A 26095-nucleotide genomic window follows, 5' to 3' on the forward strand; every position below is an offset into this window, starting at 1 on the left:
ATCGTTTGTTGTACTGGGCATCGAATCCAGGGCTTTGCACATGTTAGGTAAGTACTCTACCACTGAGCTGCACCCCTAGCCTTCTCGGGCTAGATATTGGACTAGAATCCCATACTTTTCATGAGTTCTATTATCAGCCATGCGACTTTAGAAAGGTAACCTGGAGGCCAGAGAGATGGTTCAGCCATTAAGAATACTATCTGCTCTTGCAGAGGACCCAGGTTCGATTTCCAGCACCCACTTGGCAGCTAACAACCATTTGTAACTCCAGTTCCAGGGGATCTGACTCCATCTTCTGACCTCCGAGGGCACTGCATGACACAAGTACACTTATATTCATGCAGGCAATACACACATACACATAAAATAAAAATAAAATAAATGCTAAGAAAAGAAAGGTAACCTTTTCCCTACTTATAAAATTGGAATTATAATAATAACTCATACATTTGATAAAATTTAAATGAAACAATTCTTTTTAAAAAGCATGTAGCACAAGATTTTGCTCAAAACAATGTCACCAGTGTCAAGGGTCTTTACAGTGAAGAAACTGCTTTAGCCAGGGAGGCTGTGTGGGCTCTGATATCAGCCACGTGCCTTCCCTATCAGGACCTGGATTCGCTCCTATAGCAAATTCTGTTTTCCCCAATCCATCTTCCTTCAATCTGCTTCTGCAATATGGTGACTCTTTAAAAAAAATCTACTTAACATTTCTCTGCCAATAAATTAGAGGCCAGAGAGAAGATAGTCTATGCTTGCATTTCTAGACCATTTGCAGATGACTGGCAGTCTTAAAGTCATGGCATGGTTGTTGTGGCCTCATATTAGAATTTCAACTTTTCTCTTGCTAGGTGGGAAGGCTGTGAGCTCAGAGGACCACACTGCCAGGGTGAAACATGGCCCTTTGGGAGACTGAGAGTCTCGAGTTCTGGGTATATAATCTAAAAGAACTTTCAGAACTTTGCAGTCATTTCTCAGAATCAAGTCTGTTGGTTCACAGGATAAGGAGAGTCTAGTGAGTCAGTGATGTGTCACTCAACACCTTTACAAAGGAGCTGATGTCTATTCAACCCTCCCAGGACCAGTTCTTTCAAAATTCAATCTTTGCATAAGTGTGTTGTATGTGTGTGCATGTTCACATGTGTATAGGTGCATGTGGGGGATATGAGTACACACATGCGTGTGTGTGTGTGTGTGTGTGTGTGTGTGTGCTGCTTTGCTTATTGAGATATGGTCTCTCACTGGGAACTTGAGCATGTTGATTAGACTATGCTGACTGACCAGCAAGACACAGACAGACTAATATCTCCATCTTCCTGGTGCTGAGATTACAAGCACACACCCCACTCCCCACTTTGTACTTGGTGTTGAACTCAAGTCCTCATGTTTGTGTAGCAAACACTTTGCTGACTGAGTTATTTCCCAACTTACTCTTCGTTATTATGTCCAGTCTTCTTTAAATCCTTGGCTCCTTCCTACCTACATCTCATGGTTGTGGGGAGAGCACAGGGAGGAGCAGCAACTTGTATTTCTTCTCTACTCTACTCTTGGAAGCCTATTTAATAATTGCAGTATCTCCCTGAACAGTAGGTAATACTTTACATGTTTTTTTATGCAAACAAGATGGTAAAATTGAAGTTTTGAGTAAAGTATCAAAATACAACAGATGTGCACACACAGTTAGAAACCAGACAAAATGCTGGATGTAAAAGGAAATACTTGAGAACAACTTGCACATTTCTTCGCCCCTGTAGGATATCAAACCACATGAAAAGGAGTCAGGATATGGAAAGAAAGCACAACCTCATGATAAAGAGTCTGCAGAGCAACGATATTCAAAGTGTAGTCTCTAGACAAGCAGTATCAGCAGCTTGGGAACTTGTCAGAGCTGTAAACTGTCAGATCCTACTCTAGATTCACTAAATCAAACCTGGGAATGGAACACAGAACCGGTGTTTCGTGTGTGTGTGTGTGTGTGTGTGTGTGTGTGTGTGTGTGTGTGTACATGTATGTGTGCGTGTGTGTGTGTGTGCATAAATACACCTGTGTGCCTGCATGTTTGTGGGCACAAGTACACATGTGGCATGGGTACATGTACAGATCTGCCTGCACACATGCAGAGGCCAGAGGTCATCCTCAGGTGCTGTCCCTCAGGTGATTTTTGAAACAGGGTGTCTCATTGGTTTAGAATCACCAAGTAAGCTACTGTGGTGGTTTAAATGAGAAATGTCCCCCATAGGCTTGTGTATATTAGCATTTGGTCCCCAGCTGGTGGCGCTGTTTGGGGAGGTTATGCAGCCTTTAGGAGGAACAGCCTTGCTGGAGGAAGTACATCACTGGGGGAAGGCTTTGAGGGTTTAGCGCTTTACCCCATTTCCTTTTCTTGCTCTCTGCTTCCTGTGTGTAAATAAAATGTAATCATCCAGTGTCCTATTCCTGCCACCATGCCACTCCTTCCCTGCCATGAGGACTCTCACCCTCCCTCTGAGTCACAAGCTGAAATAAGCCCTTTCTTTCTGAAGTTGCTTTTGGTCATGGTGTTTTATCACAACAACAGAAACATAACTGACATACCTATGACGGCTGGCCATCCAGCAAGCCTCAAGGATCTGTCTCCACCTCCTCCCCAGCACTGAGATTATATGTGTGAGCTAACGGCCTTGCTTTTCATGTGGGTGCTGGGGATCAAACTCAGGTTTTCGTCCTTGCACAGCAATCATTTTACTAACTGAGCTATTTCCTTAGCCCCAGAACCCAATGTTTTGTTTTGTTTCATTTTGTTTTTTCATGATCCTTTCAGTGATTCTGATGGAACCAAGAGTTTGAAAATCACAAATTTAAAGAAGAACCACACTCCTGGTACCTCCTGTCCCTAACAGAAACTTATCTGATCTGAGCAGGTAAGTTTCCATTCAGAAAATTGAGAACAAATTAACCATAGCCTCCTTTACATCTATACACATCCAAGCCCAATCCATCCACCCTGGTCATTTGGTAAGTATTACCTCAAACAAGAGGATTTAGGAAAGATAGAAAAAAGACCAGGATTCAAGGATTTGAGATGGCCTTCAAATTTACTAAAGATATTTGGACTAGGAAAAGTCAAGACTCTCAGCTCTCCTCTCGTATTTCTGGGTCCTTGTACAACTTGCCACATTGACCCTTTCTGATCCTTAGGAACATGGAAGATGAGCCAGGAACTCCTAGGGAAGACCCTCAAAGCTCTAGAGACCAGAGAAAAAATCTATAGATTGGCTTATTTCACTCACCTGCACTCAGACTCAAGCTCAAAAATGAGGACAGTGTTCACCTGGACTTCTCAGTCTAATATGTGTCTCTATGCATTTGTGATTCCCAATGGACTCAAAATATATGCTTGTCCTGTAACTAATGGGGGTAAGATTTATCTAGATGGTAGAGTGCTTGCCTTGCATGTGTAAGACCCTGATATCCCTAGCACTGCAAATACATACATGCAGACATAAATAAATGAAATGAAATAAACATGATCTACAAATTAGTCTAATGGCAATTAAATTCATGGTACCAGTAAGTAACTAAGCATCCACATAACTGTCACCACAAACATAACATGTTTTCCATAGACCCATGTACATGATCTACAGATAACAAAACAAGTAAATAAACATACATTCCTTAGGCTGTCTATTACATTTACTTTCTAAGGATGCGTAACAAATTATCTCAAAGTTAGTGACTTTAAAAAATCACTTTCTTATTAGCTTGCAGTTATGTGGATCAGAAGTCCAGGGCAGCATTCCTGGGTTCTCTCCTGGGAGTCTGAAAGAGTCAAAATCAATATGTCAGCAGGACTGAGCATCTTTCAGAAGCTCTAAGAAGAATGTACTTCCAAGTTCATTCAGGCTTTGGGGCAAAACTAATTGATTGAGGCTCTAGACTGAGCTCTTAGTTTCCTCATTCCTACCAGTGGGGACTGCTCTCAACACCTGGGGTCCACCTGCCTTCCTGCTCCCATGCCCTTATCACCTTAAAAGGAGCCACAGAGAATTCCTCCTACATTTCAGATCTGTGACTTACTCTCTGAAATCTAGATCCCACTGCAAATGGTTTTGGTAATTAGGTCAACTTGAATGATCTCCTTTTGATTAAATCAACTTATTATTTAAGTAATCGGTACTTAAATACAGAGTCAGTTGATTCACTAAGTAGCATTAATTGTGGATGAGAAACTCCTTTTCATGTTATATAACAATCACAAAGTCAAATCCCATTATTTTCTTAGATTCTACTAACACTGAAGGGCAGAGACTTCTTCAATCATTTTTATTTTATTTTTTACAGTTTAGCATAGGTATGCCATGCATACTGACCATTCTCACCCCCATTTGCCTGTTAACCTTGTCCAGCCTCCCTGCTCCCATAATTCTCATGTTCGTGCCTATTCATTTTGTTTTGTGATCCATTGACATCAACCAGGGCCATCTGTGTGACCATTGGTTTGGAACTATCCGTGGAGTCTGGGTGGACTCAATAGGGATACATAACTAAAGACAGTGACTCCCCCTCTCCCAGAGTCTATCAACAGCTGAGCGTTCAGAGACTGCACCCTAACATAGTTTCTCTCTAAAAATAAAAGAATTACAAAGAATCCCACCAAGTAAGAAATACAGGCTGGTGACAGATGGCTAGTGTCTTGGTTACTTTTCTGTTGCTGTGATAAAACACCATGACCAAAGGAACTTCTAAAAGGAAGAGTTTATTTAGCTTAAGGTTTCAAAGGGGTAAGAGTCCATCATGGTGAGGAAGCATGGTGGCAGAGGAGGTTAGAGGAGAAGCAGAGGCTAAGCATCCACATCATCATGCAGGCACAGGAAGCAAAGGGTGACTGGAGATCCAGCAAGGCCTAAGAACTCTCCAAGGCCTCCCCCAGTGACATGCTTCCTCCAGCATGACCACACCTTCTAAGACCTCCTAAAACAGTGCCACAAACTGGGAACAAAATGTGCAAATACTTGGAGCCTATGGGGAACGTTGTCATCAAGCCACCACAGCTAGAGACTATCTTTTGGATGTTGAAGACTTTAAAAGCTATGACTCAAGCAAAAGAAATTTCCAGATAGCTCACGAAAATGTTTTCTATGAAAAAGTATTTTCTGTGAGATATAGAAAATGAACTCAAAATGCTTATAAGCCCAGAAAGCCAGAATCAAGGAAAGACCACACCAGTTACTAGTCGCACAGGAACTTTCTTATAACCTCTACCCACCCCTGAGTTACCATCGCACTCTACCCATTTTCCACCTGAGTAGGGCAAAATATCTGTTAACAAGGAAGGAATGAGAACAAACAACAGAGTAGATCAGAAGCAATGAGGACATGGGAGCTAAACAGCCTGTGACATACGCAGCAACCTCTTCACTGACTTGGGGCCTACCCTAGCTGACAGAGCAGCATCACATGAAGATCTTCATAGCCCATTATGAGTGAGGTGAGAAAATGGGCCTGAGCCTTGAACTCTGGCTGTGTAAAAACCAGCTGGAGTTTATTTACATGAAATACCCTCTCCTGTCCTTCTTAGCTACTGTAAGTTCTTTTTGCAAGATTTATTTTATTACTATTAGTTGTGTGTATGTGGGGATGGGGAGAGTAGGTATGTGCCTATGAGTGCAGGTGCCTGAGGAGGCCAGAGGCACCAGATTCCCTCGAGCTAGAATTACAGGTAGTTGTGAACTACCCGATGTAGGTGCTGGGAACTAAGCTTGGGTCTTTTGCAAGAGTAGTATGTGCTCTTAACATCTGAGTCATTTCTCCAGCCTAGCTACTGTAACTGCCAAGTATTAAGAATGCTCATCTAACTAGCAAATGTCCCTATCCGCAAAGAACTCCCAAACAATCAAAAGTATCCTTTTAATCAGACTAGTTAACATCGGCCTGTTTATTACTTTCATCTAGTGCCCAGTATGGAAGTGATGCCCTTCCTTCTGCCTGTAGTTACGAAATCTGAGACATAGAATCTTCACTGGAGGGGTGTATGGGATAATTTCAAGTGTCAGGCCTGGATACGCTGTACAGAACTTCTGCCTACTGCCCATGGCCCTAACTTAGCTGCAAGGAAGTCTGGGAAATACAAAGAAGCATAAAGACAATTTTTGAGTTTTGGCATGGATTAAACAAATGAGTAACAATAATGCAATGCATTAAATACACATCTGAGTTATGACATAGGTTTGGTGGCTGCCCAATAGCAGTTTATGCTTGGAAGGTCTAAAGAAGTTTTCATGGGAAAGGAGATACATGAAAGTTCCTGGAAAAGCATGATAGCAAGGTAAGTGAAGAGATGAGAGGTATTTCCATGGATTTGTAAAATTGATTGGCAAGTCCAGGGACAATACCAAATTCAGTTTCTCAGGAATAATGTACATAGAGAAAGTCCCCTGAATAGAAGCTGAATCAGTGAGACCTAAACAACCAATTAATAGGGAAGTTTCAGGGGCCCCATGAAGGTATACTTGAACCTAGAATCCTCACCAAGCTTCAGGAAAAAAGATTATGCCAAAGTATGGTCATATGTGACTCAGATCCCTATAGAAACAGCCAGTTCAGTGAGGCCTATATATTACCTGATTCTAAAACAAAAAGTCACTATTATCATGTTGGATGTGTGAAGGGGTAATACCAGGCCAAGTTCTCGCACTACAACACCAGGTGGAAGAAAGAGGGTAGACTGGAGGATCAAACTTGGATTCGGACTCATTCAATCTCCGTTACTCTATAGATAACATTTCTTTTAATATTTACTATGTTTATTATGATATGTGTGAGCGCACATGCCACAGCATGCATGTGGAGATCAGAGGACAGCTTTATGGAATCATTCCTCTCATTTTACCTTCACACAGGTTCCAGGGATTGAACTCAGGTCATCACGATTACATGGCAAGAGTCTTACCTCTAAATCATCTCACTGGCTCCATAAGTCACAGTTTTTTATGTGTGTGTGTTTGTGTGTGCAGGAGTTAATGTGTTCGTATGTATGTGTTTTGAGGTCAGAAGACTTACTTTAGTATCATCCTCAGGAACACTGTCCACCGTCTTAAATTATTTTTTGAGATAGGGTCTCTCATTGGCCTGGAACTCACTAATGAGGCTACATTCGCTGGACAGTGAGCCCTGGAAATCCTTCTGTCTCCATCCTCTACCCCACCCCCAGTGTTGGAACTGCACATATACCACCACGTGGGTTCTAGGGCTCAAACTCAGGTCCTCCTGCTTGGAAGGCAAGTTGTTTACTAACTGAGCTACCCCTCCACTTTCCTGCAAGTTACATTTTCAGTTACAATACTTTGCATAGAAACAGAGCATAAAAAGGAAGGAAAGGTTGCTTGTAGAGTAGGAGAAAGCACGTGACAGAATAGGCATTCCAAAAACACAGCCTGAGCATCCCTCATCTGAAACTCTGAAACCTGAAATCCATCAAAAGTGAGTTTCTAAGCATCCATGTAATGTTACGAGTGGAAAATTCTACATCTGACCTCACAGGCCATAGTCAAAATGTGAGGCACCAAAACTAGTACATAAATATATTTGCAAAGACATGTTTACAAGGTATATTGGAGTTGAATCTTAACCCCAAGATATCTTATTATGAACATGTAAATATTCTAAAACTATTCTGAAAAAAAAATCTGAATGCAGAAATATTCCCTGGTCCCAACCATCTTAAAGGACTGGCACTGTTCGCAAGTCCCTTGCTCTGTACACGCACCTTCCTGTCCCATTTTCATCCGCAAGGGTTTGAGCTGGTTTTCATGGATTTAGGATGCTTGCAAAGGTGCCCTTTCTCTTTATTGGAGTGCCCTTGGAGTTGATCTATGCAGCCGCTCAAAGGTTTATGGGGAAAACGGGGTTCAGATGTAGGGCTTAGATGCAGGAGCCCAAGGTCAACTCATTAGTCATGGGCTCTGGTAATGCAAAAATCTGTAGTTCCTTAACCCCAGGCACATGCACCTAGAGGGCAAAGTTCTCCTTGGTTTCTGGAATCATCGGCTCTCTCAGGTCTCTTGTTGAATCCAGCCTGACATTAGAGTCTAGAAGTCTCCTCAGACCCATTATCACATTACATATTGACATTCTCTGAAATAGACAGCATCATTCCCATTTTATACAAATGAGAAAAACCACAAAGAAATTTGCAAGATGAGGCCAGATGTATGATACTTACTTTAATACAATCGCCCAATATTTTCCTTGGCATATAAGTAGGGGAGGGATAACCCTTGCTTCTTGCCTTAAAACATAGTATGAAAAGATGGAGATATTTTACCCGGAAAGGTGGTGGCTCTAAAGACAAACTTAGTCTAACCAGTTTCCCTAATGAAGCAGGTAACCCCAGAGCTCTAAGATGTACACATCTAACTTCAGATATTTAAAGCAGAAGGAGATTACTAACTGAGATGTTGTCAACTTGAACTGAATTAAGATAAACTGGGCACAGAATCACCAAGTAAATAGCCAGGCTATTTTAGTGTGAGTGTTTTGTAAGAATGAGGGGACTGGGGAAATGGGAGATGGCTCAGTGGCTAAGAGTACTTACTGCACAAGCATTAGGTCCTGAGTTTGGATACCAGCACCCATGTAAAGAGACAAGCATAGCCACATGCATGTTTGTAACTACACTGCTGGGGGTTGGGACAGAGGTAGGGGATTACCAGGATTTGCTGGTTGCCAGTCTAGCTCCAGGTTCAGCAAGAGACCTGTTTCAAAGAAATAAGGTAGAGGGGGATTGAGCACGGTACCCAACATTGTCCTCTGGCACTCGCACATGTACTCTGGCCCATGCACCCATATATACACGTGTATACACACCACATACATATGAAAAAATTTAAATAATAAAAGCATGACTCTCTTCTCTTGTGATGAGTATTAGTCTACTGAGAAATCACATACTCATATGCACTACATATATAACATGTGCAAACATACAGACTCACAAGTTAATTGGGCTCTGTGTATATGTAAATGTATATGCCCCAAAGTATGTACATTTACACATACACAGGGCCCAATTAATGTAACAAACCTAAATATATTTTTCTTTTTTATATATTCTGAGAAGGAAGGAGGACACTTTGGGTAAGCACCTTCCTTCCCTCCATGATAGAGAGTAGTAAACAAGATTAGAAAGTAAGATGAGGCTAGCGTGCACAGTATTTCATGGCTGACATCTCCAAGTCAGAGAGTCTGGTTTCCTGTATTAATTCTAGAGCAAAGAAGAGTCAGGACTCACCAATGTCCTGTCAATTCACTTCTTTGGGGATCACCTGAAGATTCTGACCATAGGTATCACTCTAGATCTGGTGGTGGGCTCATCTTGGGCCCAGAACAATCTAGAAATACCATGGAATTAGCATTGTGGGAGCCACCCCCAACACTGAGATGTGTCAGAGGAGATGCATAAACACCCCAGCTCACCACTTACCCTCCTCCCAATGGAATAAAATCGGAAGTGTGCCCTGCACTGTCTCAGACCAGACCCCCATCGGAACAGAGCCCCCGATGCCCTGGTGGTAACCTCTTCCTCAGTAAACCTCTTTCTGACCTTCTCTCCCTACTCCTTCCTTGCTCCCTGTTGGTATTTTCTGGGCTACCCAAGAGTATTGCACAAAAAGATTACTTATCCAAGTCGCTGTTCCAGGTGTGCATGTAGGAGACTAAAACTACAAAAGTTCCTAACTCTAGAGCCTCTACACCAGGTCTCTCACATTTAATAACACTGGGATGGCTAACCTTCACTGTCAACCTGACTGGGTTTGAATCACATTGGACACAAGCATCTGGGTATGTCTGAGTGCTGTTTAACTGAGGAAATAGCCATCATGAATGTGGGTATTGCCATCCCAAGAGCTGGGAGTCAGGAATGAATAAAAAGGAAAGGAGAAAGCCAGCTGAGCATCAGCGTTCATGACTGACTGTACCCTCAACCATGAGCCAAAATAAACTCTTCCCTGCATATGTTGCCTCTGGTCCAATATTTGGCCACAGCAATAAGAAAACTAATGCACCGTCCTTCCCCCTAGCACCTTGGACCAGCCAGCTTCATAAGAATATAAGAAGAATGCCCTCTTCTGCACTGTATTTACATTCTGTCTTCTGCTGCTCTGTGGCAAGGATTCAAACTTGTGCCTGATACAACTAGAATAAACAGGGTTCAAAAATGATGAGTGAATTTTTCTGTCCAGCTCTCTCTCTCTCTCTCTCTCTCTCTCTCTCTCTCTCTCTCTCTCTCTCCCCCTCTCCTCTCCCTATGGCATCTTCCTCCTGGTTCTGCAACCTTGAATTTGTCTTATGGAGCTTCTCAGAGGATTATGGAAAAAGGAAGGCTCAGATGTAGGAACCTAAAGTAAGCTCATTAAACATGGGCTCTGATAATAAATAACTAAGACACAAAGCTAGACAAAGAGGATGGGCTAGTGGCCTCTGGTGCCCTCTGCTGCCAGATGACATATGCTCAAGCCTTCTGCCTAGCTCAGGAGCACACACTAGATACATACCACTCCTGACCCCCTCTTTATCCCCTCCTCCTCCTGTTCCTTCTTCCAATCTTCCTCTGTTAGTCTTCCTCATCACAAAGTCTTGCAGATTTCTGTTTTATATTCTTTGACAGCTTTCAGCCATTTTACCCCTACTCCCCTCTCTCATGCCCCTCACTCTCTCTCTAGAACCCTTCTTCTTCCCCATAACTCCCCTTTCCTATTTTCATGACTTCTTTCTGTGTGTGGCCAATGAGTTTAATTATTGGCAGGAGTTGCTTACAGAAGCGTGGGTGGGAGGTTATTTACTGGAACATGGACAACTTATCAGCAGTTAGGCTCCTAGGAAAATGACACCTCCTCCCCCAGCAACCATTAACTATCAATGGACCCTCAGGGAGGGGTGGAGCCTCAGAAGCCCCTCCCCTATCCACAATGGAATGTTGATAAGCTCAATCTTGTGTGGGTCTTGTGCAGGTAACCACAACTGCAGAGAGTACATGTGTGTAACATCTATATCATATAGAGATCTTTCTGCCTCATGTCTCCCCATCCTCTGGTTCTTACATTCTTTCCACCCCCTTTTCTGTAATGTTCCCTGACCTTTCGAGAGGGTGATATAAATGTCCAGTTTAGGGCCAGTATCTTGCACATTCCTAAAGAAAGCATTTCTTAGTTGCTTGTAGTTGGACTCTCAGGTTCAGAAAGATACCTCACATGTTCTGCCAACATACCCAGTAAGCAAGAAAGTCTTGTGAGTATCTCAGAGGTCTTAGCAGCAGCTCCCCTGGAGCATGGCATGTTCCATATTTTGCCTCAGTCACCCTTCATCACCCTTCATTTTCTAATGCCCACAGCCATTCCCAAGCCTGAGCCTTACCGCCAAGCTAATGACACATGGTGGCTGGCTCCTTGAGAATAGGGACTTTTTATTCATTCCTATCTCCACTATTTATCAGTTACGTTTACACATAGGCATCCTCATGTGTAGTGTGATGAGTAAACAGAGAGTTCTACATCAAGGAGACATCAGCCCTAAAATGTACAAAGCCCTTGGAGAATGGAGCACTCATGATAAATTGATCAGTACATTGAGTCTCTAAAGTATAAAGAGGGAATTCCCACAGGACAGGTTCATAAAGGAGACATTTGGGTACAACAAAGACAAGGCCTGCTAGTTCACACCTGTTCCTGGGGAGGGGATGGAAAGAAGGAGTCCAGCTGCCTGATCCTGAGACCTCAGAAGGATGGTGTGTTCTCTCAGAGCAGCATTTACTCCTATAGTAACAAGATGAACTCTGAAGTCAGACAGAATTTGATTCTCAAATTCAGCTTTTCTTCTTGCAGAAATAGCAAGACTCAGAAACAAAGGAACCTTAAGAAACAAGGTCAAGACTGTGGGCATTTCTGATTGTTAAGCCATGATGCTGTGTGGGTTATTTTGAGCCTCCTTGAGGCCGCTGGAGAAATGTACAGAAAGCTATGGCTACACCAATTACCTTCCAAGGTGAAGCTTACATGGTGTCAAGGGAGGTGATTTCCATGTGTTGATTTAACTTAGAAAATAAATTCTCTGGCAGGTATGAGTAGGAATTTGATCAAGTGATCAGCCTGGGTAGGGATGTTTGAATGAGAATCAGAATACACACTATATAGTCAGCATTGCTGCTACAAAGGAATGCTGGCATTTAGGTGTAGCTGGTGGAAACTAAACTTGGCCAGCAGTGTGTAAAATTAGATCTAGAAATTTGAATCTCACTCCAGATCTGACAGTGCTGTAGCATCCCTTTTTGAGCCAGGCCTGAGTGTCATGGAAACAGGTTTCATGGGAAGGTTCATCCAGTTTTCATAATCTAAAGCAAGCTCTTAACATCCTCTTTCTCCATTTCTATATTTCAAAGTGGAAAGAGATACTCTTCCCTTAGAAAAAGAAAAGTGGGGTTAGGGATGTAACATATATGAATCCCTGGGTTTAATACCCAGCTTAAAGTCCATGATGGCTCATGCCTATAATCACAGCACTTGGGAGGTAGAGGCAGGAGGATCAGAAGTTCAAAGTCTTCTTCAGATACATAGTGAGTTCAAGGCTAACTTGGTGTTCTAGTTTGACTTCAGTTGCTGTGGCAAATACTCTGACCAATGATACCAACTTGGTGAGGAAAGGCTTTATTTGGCTTATATCTCCCCAGGTCATAGTTCATCAGGGAGCCCAAAGTAGGATCCCAGGGCAGGAACCTGGAGGCAGGAGCTAGAGCACAGTCCATGGAGCTGCTTACTGACTTGCTCCCCTGGCCCACGCTCAGTCTGCTTTCTTATCAATACAGAACAACCTGTCCCGGGGTGGCACCACCCACAGTAGGCTGGGCCCTCCCACATTACTCAACAATCAAGAAAATAACCCCACAGACATGGTCACAGGCCAGTCCAATGGAAGCAATTCCCCAGTTGAGGCTCCATCTATCCAGGTGTGTCAAGTTGAAACTAACACTATCCAGCACATCTGGGCTACAAGGACCCATGTCTCAAAAATAATGATAATAAAAGTTGAAAAAGTGAGTGCTTACATGGCACCCACATTAAGTGCTCCACCTGAATTATTTCGTTTAATCTTGATAGCAACTCAAAGTAGTCAATTAGCACAGGTGAAATGCATCACTCAGTCCCAGTTCTGCTGGGAAAATGGGAACAACCCCAGCTACTCCATTGGAAAAAGATTCCAAAAAAGAGATTGCTAATTGCAGATTCTGTTTTGTTTGGGTGCTATTGGTTTCTTACATTTATTTTTTAGTTCTTACTTGTTTTATTTGTGTGTCTGTCTGTAACATTCCTGTGGGTGCCTATGGAGGCCAGAAGACAACATCTAATCCCCTGGAGCTTGAGTTATAGGCAGCTGAGAGCCTCTCAATGTGGGCACTGGGAACTTAATCTGTTCCTCTAGAAGAGCAGCAGATACTCGTAACTGCTGAACCACCTCCAGCCCTGGTGCTAGTGTTTTTGAAACAAGATCTCATCACATAACCCAGGCTGGCCTTGAACTCTCAATCATCCTGCTTCCAAGTGCTAGGATTACATTTGGTCTTTAATACAGAAATTATTAAATAAAGAGAAGGAAATTAAAGGCCATTGAGAACCATCCATGGCTTTAAAGAAGTTGGAAAGTATTTGGCTCACAGGAAGCCCCAGCTGAAGGTCTCACTTGAATTCCAGAAGCATCCAGAACCTCATCTGGCAGCCATGGAAAATATCATACCTATTGTATGTACACATGGCTACTCACCACAACTAGAGAACAACAAATGATTCCCTCTATTGGATTTCTTAACTCTTCATGAGGATCTCAATTGTCAGAACCTAAACCAGAGTCCTGTGAACCCGGAGGCCTGGAAAATGTACTTTTCATCCTTTTAGCCTTTATAAAACAAGATAGAACTTAGAACCAACATCCAATAGTCAACCTGAAAAGACATATTACATTCATCCTATTATTGAAGGAACCAGCCTTCTAAGAAATCAAATAACTTCCCCTAAATTCCCTCTATTAATTACTGATAGGAATAGTGAGTTTTTGTTATTAGGGAGACTATATGATAGTGGGTAGTTTAAATCATGGGAATTTATTTTTCAGTGCTCTGGTGACTGGGAAGTATAAGACCAAGGTTCTGACAAGTTTGATGCCTGATAAGGGTCTGCTGTCTGCTTCCAAGATGGTACCTTGACTACTGCATCACCCAGAGAGGAAGAATGGTATTTCTTAGATGGCAAAAGGTACAAGATCCAGCCCAGTGGTCTTTGGAAGTTCATTCATAAGCACAGCGCTTTCATGATCTAAACACCAGTTGGCTCCTCTTCCCAACACTGGTGCATTGGAGATTAAGTTCAACATGAGTTCTAGAAGGGACACAAACATTCAAACAATACTAGACTGACTATCAATAAACCTAGACCTCTCAGTCTTCAAGAACCAAGAAAGTGAATAACATTTTGACTGATGTGGAGGCACAAACTTGCCTATCTAGATCCAGGGAAGACTTTTCTGTGCTTGGATTGTTGCTCATTTGCCAACTCAGCCAGCATGAGGGAACTAATTAAGACACATTCCTCATCAATCATACTAATGTCTATTTAGTGTTTGCTAGGAAGCATCTGAAGGAAATACTATTAAATCCTGAAAAGCCTTCAAATACACAGAGGCTGGGAGACAGCTCAGTGTGTAAAATGCTTGTCATGCAAGCATGAAGACATGGATTCAATTCTTGGCAACGCATGTAAAAAGCCAGGTATGGTGGCACACTGAAAAGGTGGAGACAGGCAGATCCCATTCTCACTGGTCAACCAGGCTAGCCTAATCAATAAGCCCCAGGTTCTAGGCAAGCTAGCCTGTCTCAAAAACACAAGGTATATGAACAATTATGCGTTACTTACAAATCATATAAATAATAAAACAAAAACAAAGTGGATGGCACCTGAGGAGCAACACCTGAGGCTTATCTTTGACCTCCATTTGCATGTGCACACCTGTGAGAAAGGCAGTCCACCTATAAGAATGTGTCCTGCACATACAGAAGTTGATCTAGAAGTGACCTGGAAGCCTCCTCCCTGAAGACTGGCTCTCATGGTATCAGAGGATACTATGCAAGTGCCAAGGGAGACAACCAATCAATGCTCCTACCCAGCTGTCAAGTCTATGAACCACATCAATGACCATCCCAGAAAACTATTTCTGTTGGTACAGTGGTACAGTGGTTCTTTTATATTTGGGGTAATCAAGAGCTGTCTAATTGGACTTAAGGCCCGCTCAATGGGAGCGAAATCATGTGTGGTACTGCAAACATTGCCAAGTACACATGGCTGGAGAGGTCATAGATCCCAGAGAAGAACCTGCTTCTGTCACTTCCCTAGATAAATGTAATTTCTTACTATATTCTAAATGTGTCTTCTTATATTTGCAGACAAATGTACCTTTCTTCTTCTTGCAACAGATGGAGACTATTACAAAGTTCCACAACTGATCAAATGCAAAGAACAAGTGACCATGAGACGCCCAACCCTATAGTAGTAGTAGTAGTAGTAGTAGTAGTAGTAGTAGTAGTAGTATCATCATCATTATTTTGGTCCTTTTGAGACATGGTCTTCCTGTAGCCCCAGCTGGCCTGGAATTCACTATGTAGACCAGACTGGCTGTGCTGGAAAGCTTTAGTGTCAACTTGACACACCTGGGTAGAGGGAACCTCAATTGGTGAGTTGCCTCCATTGGACTTGCCTGTGGCCATGTCCATGGGGCATCTTCTTGACTGTTGAGTGATATGGGAGTGCCCAGCCCACTGTGGGTGGTGTCACCCCAGCAGGTGGGCCTGTGTTGCATAAGAAAGCAGGCTGAGCAGGGGCCAAGGGAGAAAGCCAGTAAGCAGTGTTCCTCCATGGCCTGTGCTCTAGCTCCTGCCTCCCAGTTCCTGCCCTGAATTCCTACCTTGGACTCCCTGGTGAACTGTGACCCAGGAGATGTAAGACAAATAAACCTTCCTCCCCAAGTTGGTAGAGCATTTTGTCACAGCAATGGAGAAACAAACTAGGACACTGGCCTTCAACTCACAGAGATTTGCCTGCCTCTACCTCCCAAGTGCTGGGATTAAAGGCATGAACTACTACAATCCAGCAAGATGCCCAACCCTAAGTGACACATCTCTATACCCAAGGCTCAGGAAACATTACAGAAGAGGGGGAAGAAAGAGTATAAGATACAGAGGGACAAGACATTGCTGCTAGTTAATACATTCTAGACATTATAGGGAAGCTACACCAATAAAATCTCCACAATATCGTAGTCTAACAAAATCTGAATAATGACAAAACCAGTGGACACGCCAAGGTGGATGGGGAGATGTCACAGTGTCCCTTCAAGATGAAGAGGCACAGGCAATCAATGGATGCCAAGGGAGAAAAAATCCATTTTCTCCAGGAACTAACTAGCTCCCTGAGAGGTTATCTAATCCCAAATGGACAGCTGTAAACACAGGTACTCATGAGCACCACTTAACAGACTCAGTTCCTTATAAATGTGTGTGTGTGTGTGTGTGTGTGTGTGTGTGTGTGAACAATAATAATCAAGGAAGAAGACAAGAAATCAAGAGGGAGTAGAGGAACATGAGAGGAGCTGGTAGGGGACTAGGAGGGATGGAAATAATACAAAGACAATACTCATAAGAAATTTTCAAAAATAAAGAAGGATGTGTCCTAAAGAAATTCTTGCATTTATACTTCCTAACATGAAACACATGTAGAAATGCATGTAACAGTATATCAGCAGCATCTTAAAATTCAAAATAAATCTAATAGCCATTAAACAAGATGAGCAAATAATTAGATTACATCCAAACCATAGCACTGTATTTCAGGATTCAGGAAGCTATGGCGTGGAAGCCAAATCCAATCTACTGTCTACTTTGTAAATAAAGTTTTATTATAGTGGATATAACACAGTCATGTCCATAATTTTTTATATTGTTTGTGACTGCTGCCATAGCAGTATTCATGATCAGGAAGATGTAGGAACTTGGGGCTGGAGAGATGGCTTAGTAGTTAAGAACACTTGCTGCTCTTCCAGAAGACCAGAGTTGAGCTCCCAGCACCCATGTCTGGTGGCTCATAACCACTTGTAACCCTAACTACAGGGGATTTGATGTCCACTTCTGGCCCCTGCAGGCAGCTACACTCTCCTGTACATATACACATGCACAGATATACACACACATACACATAACTTTTTAAAACCATAAAAGATGTAAGAACTTAATGCTGCGAGAGAAAAGTCACAAAAGTACTACTAGTCCATCCACATAAAATGTAAAACCAGGCAAAGCTGAGCACCATCCTGTGTAGACTGCGTACTTTTAGAACCATTAAAAAACAAAAAAAAAAAAAACAAAGGAAATACCAATTAAATATGGAAGTGATGGATTATTTCAGGGGAACAGTGGAATGGTGAGTTTGGGGATGTTGATTTTACTGCTATTCTTTAAACTTATATATACTCTTTAACACATATACTATGAGCAAAGCAATGCATGTGACAATCACCAGATCCTGACACTGAGTTCTCACTGCCTTGTATTCAGAATGTCCCACAGAAGACACATACTTACTTCATCCTGTGTTAGAACAAGTAAAAACATTATGAATGAGCTATCTGTGTGGATAGATAACACATACAGAGATCAGTATTGCCGGTATGCCCTGGCCGTTCCTAATATTTTCATCTTAAATATCACCTGCTTTATCCCCTTGGAAAAACAAAGCAATAATTGTGAAGTCAAGTTGTTCTTGCAAATGAGTCTTAAATCCAGTGATGTAGAATGTGAAATAAGCATGTTTTTCTCATACAATACCTATTCTGCTATTCACGCTCATCACTCCACCTACCTAAGACAGCATATCTACCTCACAGTACTAAATGAAGTCCTCAAAAAAGACAACACAGAGACAAAGGCTAAGAAAGACAGAAATTAGAAAGAATGCAAAGACTAGAGTTTCAGCAAATCACCCATTCCCAGTCATAGAAAGAGAAAAACAAGAAAGCTCTCCTTTGTGTGCTATTTTGGTCATGTGTGATTAATAGCCTGTCACACTATCAGGAAAACCCTAACTCCATCATGCTGGCATATGGCAGCTCTGTGCATCAGGTAGGGCACATCTCTATAAAATGAGCCAGGGGGGATGCACTGTATAAATATAGAATGCATGCCTGCCACTTGCATCCCTTGATCCTAAAATACTGTTCAAATTCCTCTCCGTACACATATTCTCAAAGTGTGTGCGTGTGTGTGTGTGTGTGTGTGTGTGTGTGTGTGTGTGTGTGTGTTCTCATTTCATTCAGCGAGCAGCAAAGACTGTTACACTGCCTACGTAGCCACAGAAATGGATCTGGTAAGTGTTTCATGAGGGGGAGGTGTGATGAAAGGATAGAGCAATTAAATTGGGTAACAGAAAAGAATGAGATAATGAACATGTTGCCATGGAAACCAGGTCATCATTTACCATCTAATGCTGCTCTCTCTTTAATGGTCGGACTATGTCCTGAGAAATGGGTGAATCCTCTTGTTTTTATTCATGAATATTATCTTTATAGAGATATTAACAGTCTGATCAGAGTACTTCAGTTCCCCACCCATTAGACAAGCAATATGTAAATGAGATTTTAAAAAAACATTCCTTCTAGAATAGAGTAATGCAGAACTCTTCGTGAATCCTAAAAGGGCTCTGCTTTACTTCTGAGTCCTTATTAAACTGACTGTCACATCTCACTTTGCATTCCATAAACATCCTACCTTCCAAGCCACTCTTTAATAAAACTTCCTCACAAGAACACCCAGGAAATTGATGCCTGTCTATAAATTTTGGCTTTAAAACCACACAAACCCCAACTGCCTGTTTAAAAGAGCCTTTCAAGTAACCCTTCCCACAAAAGTTTCTGGGTTGGTTGATTCCTGAATATGGATTTATTTTTAAAAAATTTTAAGTGACTTAAAACTTTGTATTAAAATACAGGAATACAAATAGAAATAAAAAATACATCTAAACATAAATCTAATGAAATATTGACATGGGAGCAATGGAGGTACAATACATATACCTAAATATATATACATATATTTAGGCTTTATCATCCTAGCTGTTCTTGTTAGAGCAACCATTTGATTGTACCTTTTATAATCAAAACAAGAGAAAGCAAACAGAAAAAAAATGGATAACTGGGAAGAGTTTGGAACCCTTCAAGTCAAGCCAAGTTATTCCTAGAACATAGCATTGAAAGAAATTTCTCACTTGGAGGTTCATAGGCAGACCATTCAATATGTGGAACACACTGTACATGCAGTGATGGGATTCCTTAAGCACTTTAGGCATGACATCAAGGATTACAGCTAAGAAAGCAGCTTTGGAGGGTTCAGAGAGAATGGTAATGAATGAAATAGGAAGGAAACATAGAAGATGTACCAAGCACTTCAATTTGTCCTACTTGATCCAAGATGTGTTAACACTTGCCACCAGAATTCCCACACACTCATGTCTGGTGTACTTATCTCAACTTTCTGCTTGGTAAGATCTGGAAGATTTCTTGATTACCTGACCCAGAACTCAGATCTTCTCCAGGTTGATGATGATGATGATGATGATGATGATGATGATGATGATGATATTTGGACAGGCAATGTATTTATGAAAAAGGAGGGTAATTTCAAGACTCTCCAACCAACTCCCAGGTGATGGAGCCATTGCTGAGGCAATGGAGTGAATTGCTTAGGCATGCATCACTCAACTGGGTCACCCCAGAGACCTTGTGCCCCTTCATACGCTAGCTAAAGCAGAAGGCATTACTAACTACCAAATCTTCATAGTTTCTGTTTTTCACCTTCCTCTGCAGTTATATTTGGGCCAGATGACTAAGTTCTACCAAAGGAATGTAGGCCAAAAAATGATGCAATCTATTAGAAAAATCCCAAATGACCCTTCAGTGTGCTTTCTGCCTTTGCTATGGGCTACTGTACAAGCCATATGTTCCATGTGGGGTGGCTACATCCGGCTGTGATGTGAACAAGAAATAAACTTTAATTATGCTAAGTCACTGAGATTTCAGTGTCTACCTGTGAGAGAATAAGCATTAATCAGATAACTAATGGTACTGCGTCAACGAATGTCCGTGGCCTCACTTTTTAAGCCATGTTTCATTAATTTGACTTGTGGGTATTCTATATTTTAGTTTAAATATTTTAGAAGACTATAGACATAGATTCATAAGGTAGAAACATCTTTGTACGTGTACTTTAACAAATACAATCCTCTCTCATACACACACACATACACACACACACACACACACACACACACACACACACACAGTCTCCTGGCTCCTTATAGCAGACTTTCTTAATGTAGAAATATATAGATATAATTAGAAAGATAAATGGTGGATGTCAGATCTAGATAATGGAAGAATCAGAGAAACACAATAGTCATGTGTCCTTCTCAAGACTATGCATTTGCTTCCACAGGTGGCATGAACGCTACTCCTATTAATTTACAAATATTAGCATTGGGCACTGACAGGCAGAATGATATTAGGAATTAAAGAGCAATAGGAGAGGCTTTTTTTTTTAACTCCAGTGCTTCTACTTAGAGCCTACATCTGAATCCACTGTCTACTCCCTTGAGTTAACTGATTATCTCTCATTCACTCAGTCAATTTCCAACAGCCATTGTTGCTTAACTAGTGAGATGTCATTGCTATTTTCTGTTTCCTGACAATTTGTATACTTCAAATCGATGGGATGAAGAAGAGATGAAGCATAGGCAAGTGCCAACTACCAATTATCTTCAAGGATATTTATTTACTGATTTGTTAGAGATCTTTGAGAGTTTATCCTGTCAGTCTTGTACTTCCCATATTTGTTTGAAACCGTGTTCGCAGTTTTCTTCCTTTTAGTTTAGTTGGTGCTGATTTTTCTCTATTTTATTTCCTTCAACTTTTTCTTTAACATTTTCATCCTGATTGTGAAGTGCTCTTCATTCCAAAGTACCATGAAATTTGTGTATGCCAGTAGTTTGATTTTTCACCTTAACATCCCTTTGTCGACTTTAGAATTGTGCTCATATAAAGGTTTTGGATCCTCCTTAACTTTATTGAGTGCCTTTGTTTCCGAGTCAGCTTCCCAACAAGATTAATGAACATCTACACTTCATCCATTTGATTTGAAGTGCATCTTTACTACACATCAGATCAATTGTAGGACACCAGAAAGAACACACAGTCTTGACTTGTGAGGAAGACAACTTTCGTGTTTGCATTTCAAGCATGATGCTGAGTGTTTGGTCAGCACTATTTTTACTATATGCAGACACTGATTTTTGGTTTTGTTTTTGTTGCTGTTTTGGAGATGGGATCCCAAACTTACTGTGTAACAGAGGATGACCTTGACCTTGTAACCCTCCTTACTCTACTTGCTGAGCACTAAGATTACAGGTGTACACCACCACACCATTTATGTGGTACTGGGGCTTGAAATATAATCGTACATGCTAAGCAAGCACTCTACTAACTGAAGTACATCCCCAGCCTCCAGGAACTTTTCTTCTAACCCTATTTTACTTCCAATTTACATTAATAAGGAATGGCCGCATTTCCCCTTACTAAAATAATAGATTGTCATAATACATATTTTTGCTAGTGAGCCATCATTAAATTCCTGAAACAAAATCTACTTAGTCATGACACATGATTTTCTTAATATACCAAATTTCACACAGTCATCATTTGTCAGAATTTTGCTCTTGAATTTCTAAGATAGATTAGTCTGTCATTTTGCCAGCTATAAGTGAGGGTTAGGGGTGGGGAACTGGCTTTTTTATGTGAAAGTACTTCCCAATGACTCAAGAATTTTGTGTTATGGCAATGTTTGGAAAGAATTCGTTCTTGAAATCTTTGCAGCCTGACACTTTTCTGAGGACAATTTTTAGATAATTTTCATTACTTCTTTTGAGTTATAACCCATTTTTCTAATTTCTCCTGTAACTGATAATTTTCATACCATTCCACAAAAGTTATTTTTATTCATGTAATCTGTATTGGCCTATATTGGCTCAGAATGCTGCTGTTTCTGACCCTTGTGTTATCTCTATACAATTGATTACTTAGCTACATTTTAATCACTCCCAGTACATTATTTTATTAGTTCTTCTTATTTCCCTGATCGCTTTTATAAAATTCCTATCTGATTTTTTTTTTGGTCTTCTTTTTAAATTTAATTCATTTTTATGTTATGTGGATGAGTGCCTGCATGTATGTAAGTGCACCTGTGTCTTACAATACCTGAGGAGGACAGAAGAGGGTGTTGGATCCCTTTGAACTGGAGTTATGGAAGGGTGTTAGCCACCATGTGGATGCTGACATTGAAACCCATGACTGCAAGAATAGCCAATGCTCTTAACCGCCGAGCCATCTCTCAGCCCCCTTAATTCTTGAAAGAAAGAAAGAAAGAAAGAAAGAGAGAAAGAGAGAAAGAAAGAAAGAAAGAAGAGAGAAAGAAAGAAAGAAAGAAAGAAAGAAAGAAAGAAAGAAAGAAAGAAAGAAAGAAAGAAGAGAAAGAACTAAAATTCTATGGTGTTGTTTTTACTGTTTTCAGATGTGTTCATTTCTGTCTGTACTTCTGGTCATTTCTTCCCTGTATACAACCATTTAATATAATCCATTAAATCCCATCGTTGATTTTTCTTTATTTTGTTATTTATATCATATTCAAATAGTACCTCCTACTTCTACCTTTACTTTGCAATTTCTTTTATTTTTGTTTCATGCATTCATTAAACTAATCATTTGTGATGGTTCTGTCTGCATATAGATTGTTACCATTGTCACTTGTAGACTATCTTTGGGCACATTCATTTTTTCACAATATTTGCTTTTGCTGATGTCCCACTCTTTGCTTAAAATGGAATGTTTTCTATTGGTTAAAAATTGCATGTAAAAACTGTCCATCCCATTATTTTTTTAAGATTTCTTCTTCAATTTGTTTGTCAGTACATGCTGAAAACCTCATATAGCTGTTTGTCACATATTCTGGGAGTTTTCACAATTGCGTTTGACAGATAGGTTTCCTGCCCCTAAATATCTTATCTCCATCGTATCTTGCAAGACAATTTTAAAATGTGAGAAATAGCAAATAGTAAGACTGGAACTGCATGCCTGAGTGCCTGTGTGCACATATATGCCCACACATGCATGTTTACGTGCACTTGGGCTCACATGTATATTAATGGATGCAGACATATAATGTGGGTATAATCTACAGCCAAAGATGATGACCAAAGTAACTGAAAGGTGAGCAGCCCAACAAGGACCAGGAAGCAACGATCATCTCTTGAACATCCTGATTGGCTTCTTGATTCAAACACATACAGACTAGCATAGCACCTGAAAGGGACCCCAGGGAACACAGTAAGTTCGGAGTCCTAAGAAGGCAGACACAAAGAAGCAGCAAGAGGGGACACTACCTCAAAAGGCTCAGAGGGACAGGTGAGGGCTCATTTAAACGAAAGCTTATAATCAAAAGACTGGGGAGATAGCTCAGTGGGTAAAGTGCTTGCTGTGCAAAAAATCACGAGTACCCGAGTGAAAAACTGGGTGTGGTAACACACTTATAATCCGAGTATTGGGGAGACAGAGAAAAGACTATTTCTTGAGCTTAGTGGCTGGCCAGCCTAGCCTAACTGGCAAGATTCAGGTCCCAAAAAACAAGGTTGACTGCTTCTGAAGAACCAACATCCAGGATTGAAGGTTGACCTGTGGCCTCCATACAGTACACACACACACACACACACACACACACACACACACACACAAAAAAGGCTGTGTCTTAAAAAACAACACACAGGAGTGAAGGTGTTGCTGTGTCCTCCATACAGTACACACACACACACACACACACACACACACACACACACACAGAGCAATTGCAATCCACTGTGAAAATTTCCTTTCCATCTTTGGGCCTTTGGCTCTCAAGTGGTTATAGCTGAATAAACAATTATACTTTGCTGTATCTTTAAATAGTCAAATATGTAGTAGTGATGTAATAAGTCTTTCAGCTTCATTTCTGATCTCACATTCACGGGCTCATGCTACCTCCCACCTTGTCCTGCCTGACCCCCACTTAATGCTCCACCTTCCAAGTGCTGCACAGAGCCAGTGCAACTAAGCTCCCTAATCCATCCAAGGTGAGACTCAGAAGGATCACCTCCCCAACAGGGTCTTTGCCATCTTGACAGACCCTGGTGAGTGGGTTGAACTGATTGTCTGTTTTTAGGAAGAGTGGATTATCCCATGGCTTGCAAAAAAAAAAAAAAAAAAGATGAAATCTGGGCTTCCTGAAATGTGTTAGTGAAACATGCTGGGTTGGAATTTGCTACCATACTGAGAAGCTCTATCTCCATTCTGCAGAGAACACAACAGTACAGACAGGAGGAGCCAGAGTCTGCCTGCTCCTCACTCTCATGCGAACTTAAAACAGATCCAAAAGAACTAACTCTATGGGTTCTTTCTCGATAATTGTAAATAGAGTCTTTTTTTTAAGAAGAAACATTTAGGTATGGTGGTGCATTCCTGTAATCTCAGCGTGCAAGATGCCAAGGCAGGAGAATCATGAGTTTGAAGTCCACCTGGACTTTTTAGAAAGTCTGAGGCCAGCCTGTGCTATATAGCAAGACCCTGAAAGTTTCTTAATAAAAGAGGACCAATTTTAGCACAGCCCTGGATGCTGTCACAGGTGTTTGAAAGTGAATTCAGTCTACCTTCATAAAGAAATGTTTATCTTCCTTAGGGATCCTTTTTTAATGGTCTACAAGTGGAGCTCACCTGCTCCATCAGCTGAGAGAAGTATTAGGAAAAGCATGCCTGATGGGTTGTGGATGTAAATGGCCATTGTGGGAGAGGAGCAGGATGGGTATAAAACCATCCTCACACACCTGCTCCATCCTGAGGACATTTGCTCCCCTAAGGTGGGCTGTGTCTTTGTTGATAAGTGTTCTGATCACCTAGGAGCGTACTCACACGGGTACTGGTCCACCTCACCTGAATCCTGCTATTGGAAGCCTGAGGAGTTAGAATAGCCATGGGCCATTCTTACCATGGCCTTGTTCCAAGAGACCCCTTGATACTCCATCAAAAATGACTCTTACACACCAGTTTTTCCTTAATAGCTGTATTAGGCATCAGTGTAATAAACATGGAAACCAAGAAATGTGATAAAGAGTGAATGAGATACAGTGTTCTATGCAGATCTTGCTAAGCACAGTGAAACCAACCTGTTAAAGAGATTTAAATGTACTGCTCTCTCCTTCAGCAGATTTTTGTCTCACCAATACCCACATTCACAAAACAGAAGTCAGATGTGTGTTCCTGAGTGCTGCTTGGTTAGCAGGCCCTAGGGAGAAAGGAGGACAATCTTGTTCCAGGGGAGAAGCCAGAGAGACTGCTTTTTGTATAACTATTCCTGGAGAGTTGTGAGTAAACATCTACTCACCCCAGATAGGGAACTGACTAAAGTAATGATAAGGCCAACTTGGTGAAGTTTGTTGAGTTAATGAGTTTATTGGAGTTACTTACAGGGTTATGGGTAGGTGGAGGAGTATTACTTTACAGCAGCAGGGAGAGCTGGAATGCAGCTTTATCACCAAAAGCCCACCCAGCATGATGATGACTCATGAATGCTGTAACCAGGGAGCTCTCTGCATAATGTACAGGCAGCTGGCCAGGCCAGTGTCCCCTCCTCAGCAGTCCTCACTGCTTATATAACCTTGGGGAGGGGGAGCCCTTCTGCATCCAGTTAGTTTCAAGGACTTCCTGCGACTATCCTATTGTTTTCTACTACCATGTTGTTTACGTCCCAAATCCTAATGGGCCTCCCGTCAGAACTTCCTGAGTCTTAAGGAACTTCCCCCCCTTGATGGAATATTTCAATTCAGAGGAAATGTCTTCACAATACTGCTCTCTCCAGTGAGCTTGCAGAAGCAGCTCCACAACCAAACTGCAGATGGAT

Source organism: Nannospalax galili, unplaced genomic scaffold, assembly GCF_000622305.1.
Source record: "Nannospalax galili isolate Female #2095 unplaced genomic scaffold, S.galili_v1.0 scaffold1176, whole genome shotgun sequence".
In the NCBI taxonomy this organism is placed as follows: domain Eukaryota; kingdom Metazoa; phylum Chordata; class Mammalia; order Rodentia; family Spalacidae; genus Nannospalax; species Nannospalax galili.